The sequence below is a fragment of the Triticum aestivum genome, chromosome 5A (assembly GCF_018294505.1).
Source record: "Triticum aestivum cultivar Chinese Spring chromosome 5A, IWGSC CS RefSeq v2.1, whole genome shotgun sequence".
Classification (NCBI taxonomy): Eukaryota; Viridiplantae; Streptophyta; class Magnoliopsida; order Poales; family Poaceae; genus Triticum; species Triticum aestivum.
Window position 1 is genome coordinate 419732440 of NC_057806.1, and position 6981 is coordinate 419739420.

Here is a 6981-nt window from a genome sequence, read left to right on the forward strand (position 1 = left end):
GATCTCGGTTGTAGGCCGGTGATGACCACTGTCTTGGATTCCTTCTTCGAGGTCCCCAGATTTCTTAATAAGGTGTGTGGTTGATCGTCCGAGTTACTCTGGATGTGGCTGGTGCTCGCGGTAGCGGCAGAGTGGCGTGCGTGAGCGCGGCGTAGGCAACGGCCAAAGCCGCGTCAGTCGTTGTGAGCACGCCGTCCAGGCGACACATCAAGTTCGACAGTGTTCCCTCCAAACTCCTAAGGTATGTGGCCAGTGAAGATCCAACCTCTTCATTGCCTACGAGCCTACGGCGGCCGGAGCACAACATGGCTTGCACCAAATCTGGCTGCTAGAGATAGCCCAGTGCTGAAGTCTCGGTTTCAATTTTGGTCTTAGCATTTCCCCATTCTTCAGTAATTTCCTTGCAAGTGTCGCCGAGGGTGTCGAGTGCGACAGAGATTACCCACTTCTTCCTATCCTACTACATTTGGACAATGACACTCAGTTCTAGCAAAAACTGCAACCTAACATAATGTCACTCAATGATGTTCTATGTCTGTAAGCTTTTGAGCTGTTGTCTTGTACCTTCTTTAAGAGCAGATACAACTTGTACGATGATATTCCTCTATGGGTTGTATAGTTAAGAATGGATTCCATTACTTATCATAATGGAGCATTAGAATTGCAGCTGATTGTTGGTTGAAAAGAAATTCACTTGCTACGTAGATTGCAGTTGAGGTGAAGCTCAATGTGACGGGACCAACTTGGCATTAATTTTCTCCATAAATTGCAGCTGAGGTGAAGCCATGGTTTACTTTCCATTAGTGAAATGAAAGAAAGAAAAGAAAAAAACATGCGGCATATTTGTTTGTCCACATCACGTGATCCTCACCATGTTCGTTTGTTAAGAGAGACAGAACACCATGCCACTGTAATGTTTCAAATATTCTATGGTTTACTTATTTATTTTAGAAAAAAAATGTATTTCAGCATGTTGTTTGATGATCACCCTTTTTTAGATCGTTATTATCCTATTTTAAATAAATACATCAGAGTTGTGTTTAAATGTGCATTACTTTTTCTTTATGTGACCTCTATTCAGTTCTACTTTAATTTGTTGCAATGCAGGGGACAGAGTGCATCTTGCAAGAACTTAATCTATTTCTTTGCACGAAGCTTCCGGCCGGAAGCCCCACTTTACATTTTGCAAAGGTATTGTCACGGTTGCTCCAGTTACTCAAGTACAGTGCCACCTGCTTGCATGATTTTTCTCCGCTGCTCATGCTGATCCTCTGTACCTGAACCAGGATGTGACTCGCAGTGTAGCAACACTGTTTCAGTGACCTCTCCTGCTTACATTGATCGCCAATGTCTTTGCCGTATGTGCCATCTTGCTGCTATCTGATCAGTGTCATCACCACGCCGACGCTTGCCGTTGTTAGATCTATCAACATGCGTCCATTGCTCCATTACGTTGATTTCTTTTTTTCCAATATATGTTGCACAAGGCTCTAGGAGCCAGGATTCTTATGACTGATGTCGTACTACTTATGCTGGTTTGCGGGCTATAATTCTAGAATTTCTTCTCAAGACATGAAATGTTTGAATTAGCAGAAAGAATGAGCTATTGGGTCACATGTTAATGAGTTATGCATTAATTTCAAGGACCCAAGGAGAACACTAAAGTACTCCCTCCGTCCGAAAAAGCTTGTCTTTTTCAGACGGAGGGAGTATTTATTTAGTTTGATATTCTCAGTTATACACCATATTTGGTTTTTCTACACGATTCTTGGAGCCACAGAGCCACAAGTGCTTATCTTCGTTACGGTCAAAGGATAATGTGAGGCAAACATTGGCATTGCACTGCATGCCTTCTTCATTAATTATAGTTTGAAAAATTAATAACATCATCTCTCACAGTATGCGAGGACATTACCATATATTTGCATATGACAAAAAGGTTCTCAAGCAAAGGTAAGGCGAGATGACTGATTTTTTTAAGTGACAACAATGCTAGAGCAAAGACGGATGAAGACTATTGATGTAGAGGGGAAGGAGTGGTGGGGAGATAGATGTTGTTTTGTCTTTGAGAGTGCATAAGGAGGCACAATAACTGCTGGAGGGAAGGAGTGGTGGGGACATAGATGTTGTTTTGTCTTCGAGAGTGCATCAGGAGGTACAATAACTATTGGAGGGAAGAAGTGGTAGAGATAATAGGTATTAGTCATCGTTGTATGAATGGAAACCACGTGTCAACATGTTCTCTATTATTCTGTGGCAACGCACGGGCATTCGGCTAGTTTAATATAAATAATAGAAAGTAAAAAAGAGGGTACAAAGAGTTGTGTTTTCTAACTTCATCCATCTCATGTTCTTCAAAAAGAATCGACTAACAAGATTGATCAAGTCTTGTTAACAAACTTATTCTGAATCACATGAAACCGGAGAAATTTCGAATAACACTAGGTTACCTCAATGGGGATATGCACATCCCCAACAATAAGTATAACATATTTCTTCTTGATAGTAGGAAGAGGAAATTCAAAACCTCCAATAGTAATTGTTGAAATTTTTCCAATAGAATTGATACTGTGGACTTGAGGTTGTTTCCTCGGAAAGTGTACCGTATGCTCATTATCATTAACATGAAAAATGACATTGCCTTTGGTGCAACCAATAACTGCCCCTGTAGTATTAAAAAATGGTCTTCCAAGAATAATAGACATGCTATCGTCCTCAGGAATATCAATAATAACAAAGTTCGTTAAAATAGTAACGTTTGCAACCACAACAGGCACATCCTCACAAATACCGACGGGTATAGCAGTTGATTTATTAGCCATTTGCAAAGATATTTTAGTAGGTGTTAACTTATTCAAATCAAGTCTACAATATAAAGAGAGAAGCACAACACTAACACCGGCTCCAAGATCACATAAAGCAGTTTTAACATGGTTTCTTTTAATGGAGCATGGTATAGTTGGTACTCCGGGATCTCCAAGTTTCTTTGGTATTCCACCCTTAAAAGTATAATTAGCAAGCATGGTGGAAATTTCAGCTTCCGGTATCTTTCTTTTATTAGTAACTATTTCCTTCATATATTTAGCATAAGGATTCATTTTAAGCATATTGGTCAAAGGCATACGCAAAAAGATAGGTCTAATCATTTTAGCAAAGCGCTCAAAATCCCCATCATCCTTTTTCTTGGATAGTTTAGGAGGAAAAGGCATGGGTTTCTGAACCCATGGTTCTCTTTCTTTACCGTGCTTCCTAGCAACAAAGTCTCTCTTATCATAATGTTGATTCTTTGATTATGGGTTATTAAGATCAATAGCAGGTTCAATTTCTACATCATTATTATTGCTAGGTTGAGCATAATATGATCATCGTCATTAACATTATCACTAGGTTCATGTTCATTACCAGATTGTGTTTCAGCATCAGAAATAGAAATATCATTGGGATTCTCAGGTGTGTCAACAACAGGTTCACTAGAAGCATGCAAAGTCCTATCATTTTTCTTTTTCTTCCTTTTAGAAGGACTAGGTGCATCAATATTAATTCTCTGAGAATCTTGCTCAATTCTCTTAGGATGGCCTTCAGGATACAAAGGTTCCTGAGTCATTTTACCACCTCTAGTTGCAACTCTAACAGCAAAGTCATTATTCTTACTATTCAATTCATTGAGCAAATAATTCTGAGCTTTAAGTACTTGTTCTACTTGAGTGGTAACCATAGAAGCATGTTTACTAATAAGTTGAAGTTCACCTTTAACACTAGCCATATAATCACTCAAGTGTTCAATCATATAAGCATTATGTTTCAGTTGTCTACCAAAATAAGCATTAAAATCTTCTTGCTTAACCATAAAGTTATCAAATTAATCCAAGCATTGGCTGGCAAACTTAGCAGGAGGGATTTCGGCTTTATCATATCTATAGAGAGAATTTACCTTTACTACCTGTGTCGGGTTATCAAGACCATGTATTTCTTCAACAAGCGGCAAATTAAGACCATGTATTTCTTCAATAGGTGGTAAATTCTTAACATCTTCAACTTAATACCTTTTTCTTTCATAGATTTCTTTGCCTCTTGCATATCTTCGGGACTGAGAAATAGAATACCCCTTTTCTTTGGAGTTGGCTTAGGAGTTGGTTCAGGAAGTGTCCAATTATTTTCATTAGTCAACATATTATTAAATAGCAATTCAGCTTGATCAACAGTTCTTTCCCTGAAAACACAACCAGCACAGCTATCCAGGTAATCTCTAGAAGCATTGTTTAGTCCATTATAAAAGATATCAAGTATTTCATTTTTCTTGAGAGGATGATCAGGCAAAGCATTAAGTAATTGGAGAAGCCACCCCCAAGCTTGTGGGAGACTCTCTTCTTTAATTTGCACAAAATTATATATTTCCCTTAAAGCAGCTTGTTTCCTATGAGCGGGGAAATATTTAGCAGAGAAGTAGTAAATCATATCCTGGGGACTACGCACACAACCAGGATCAAGAGAATTAAACCATATCTTAGCATCACCCTTTAATGAGAACAGAAATAATTTAAGGATATAATGGTAGCGAGTTTTCTCATCATTAGTAAACAGGGTAGCTATATCATTTAATTTAGTAAGATGTGCCACAACAGTTTCAGATTCATAGCCATAGAAAGGATCAGATTCAACCAAAGTAATTAACTCAGGATCGACAGAGAAATCATAATTCTTATCAGTAATAAAGATAGGTGAAGTAGCATAAGAAGGATCATATTTCATTCTAGCATTTAGATTTTTCTTTTAGCTTAGCTAATAATTTCTTAAGATCATTTCTATCATTGCAAGCAAGAAAGTCTCTAGCAGTTTCTTCATCCATAACATAACCCTCAGGAACAACAGGCAATTCATATCTAGGGGGAGAATCTTCATCATCACTTTCATCAATATTACTAGTTTCAATAATTTCATTCACTCTAGCCCTAGCAAGTTGTTCATCAAGAAATTCACCCAGTGGCATAGTAGTACCATGCATAGAAGTAGTTTCATCATATGTATCATGCAAAGCAGAGGTGGCATCATCAATAACATGCGACATATCAGAATTAATAGCAGAAGCAGGTTTAGGTGTCGCGAGCTTACTCAAAACAGAAGGTGAATCAAGTGCAGAGCTAGATGGCAGTTCCTTACCTCCCCTCGTAGTTGAGGGATAAATCTTGGTTCTTTGATCTTTCAAGTTCTTCATAATGATCAACAGATATAAATCCCAAGTGACTCAAAGAATAGAGATATGCACCCCGGCAACGGCACTAGAAAATAGTCTTGATAACCCTCAAGTATAGGGGATCACAACAGTTTTCGAGGGTAGAGTATTCAACCCAAATTTATTGAATCGACACAAGGGGAGCCAAAGAATATTCTCAAGTATTAGTAGCTGAGTTGTCAATTCAACCACACCTAGAAACTTAATATCTGCAGCAAAGTATTTAGTAGCAAAGTAATATGATAGTAGTGGTAATGATAGCAAAATTAATATTTTTGGGTTTTGTAGTGATTGTAACAGTAGCAACGGAAAAGTAAATAAGCGAAGAACAATATATGGAAAGCTCGTAGGCAACGGATCGGTGATGGAGAATTATGTCGGATGCGATCGATCATGTAACAGTCATAACATAGGGTGACACAGAACTAGCTCCAATTCATCAATGTAATGTAGGCATGTATTCCGAATATAGTCATATGTGCTGATGGAAAAGAACTTGCATGACATCTTTTGTCCTACCCTCCCGTGGCAGCGGGTTCCTATTGGAAACTAAGGGATATTAAGACCTCCTTTTAATAGAGTACCGGACCAAAGCATTAACACTTAGTGAATACATGAACTCCTCAAACTACGGTCATCACCGATAAGTATCCCGATTATTTGTCACTTCGGGGTTAACGGATCATAACACATAATAGGTGACTATAGACTTGCAAGATAGGATCAAGAACTCACATATATTCATGAAAACATAATAGTTCAGATCTGAAATCATGGCACTCGGGCCCTAATGACAAGCATTAAGCATAGCAAAGTCATAGCAACATCAATCTCAGAACATAGTGGATACTAGGGATCAAACCCTAACAAAACTAACTCGATTACATAATAAATCTCATCCAACCCATCACCGTCCAGCAAGCATGTGATGGAATTACTCACGCACAGCGGTGAGCATCGTGAAATTGGTGATGGAGAAAGGTTGATGATGACGATGGCAACGGATTCCCCTCTCCGGAGCCCCGAATGGACTCTAGATCATCCCTCCCAAGAGAGTTTAGGGCTTGGCGGCGGCTCCATATTGTAAAATGCGATGAATCCTTCTCTCTGATTTTTTTCTCCCCGAACACGAATATATGGAGTTGGAGTTGAGGTTGGTGGAGCGTCCACGAGGCAGGGGGCGCCCCCAGGGGGTAGGGCGCGCCCCCACCCTCGTGGACAGGGCGTGGGCCCCCTGACATGGATCTTTCTTCCAGTATTTTTTATATATTCCAAAAATAATCTCTGTTGATTTTCAGGTCATTCCAAGAACTTTTATTTCTACACAGAAATAACACCATGGCAATTCTGCTGAAAACAGCGTTAGTCCGGGTTAGTTCCATTCAAATCATGCAAGTTAGAGTCCAAAACAAGGGCAAAAGTATTTGTAGAAGTATATACGACTGAGACGTATCACGCTGCGGGCCCCAATAGCATGCGGCCTTGGTTGGCGCGTGGCGGGTGATTGGACGTGGGCATCTCCGCTTCCCCATGTTGCCTCGGCAACTGCCCGACTTAACGAGTCCCTACTGCATGCAAGGAAGAACCATCATTAATGATTGTGGGAGGTGCTGGTTGGCCTTCTTCTGCTATAAATGGGGAGGGGGGCAGAGCCCCCATTGAGGGAGTCCTGTACTAAGGGGTCCTTGGGCGTCCGGACTGTTATCTATTGGGCTGGACTGATGGGCTGTGCAGACATGAAGGCCAAAGAC

General features: G+C 39.9%; 1 long non-coding RNA gene across 1 annotated transcript; it reads left to right on the forward strand.

The window, feature by feature from the left end:
- Positions 1-1101: 1101 nt before the first annotated feature.
- LOC123107039 (uncharacterized) lies at positions 1102-1637 on the forward strand. The gene is made up of 2 exons (XR_006451573.1): positions 1102-1191; positions 1287-1637. It is a non-coding gene; the product is annotated as an uncharacterized lncRNA (long non-coding RNA).
- Positions 1638-6981: the final 5344 nt, after the last annotated feature.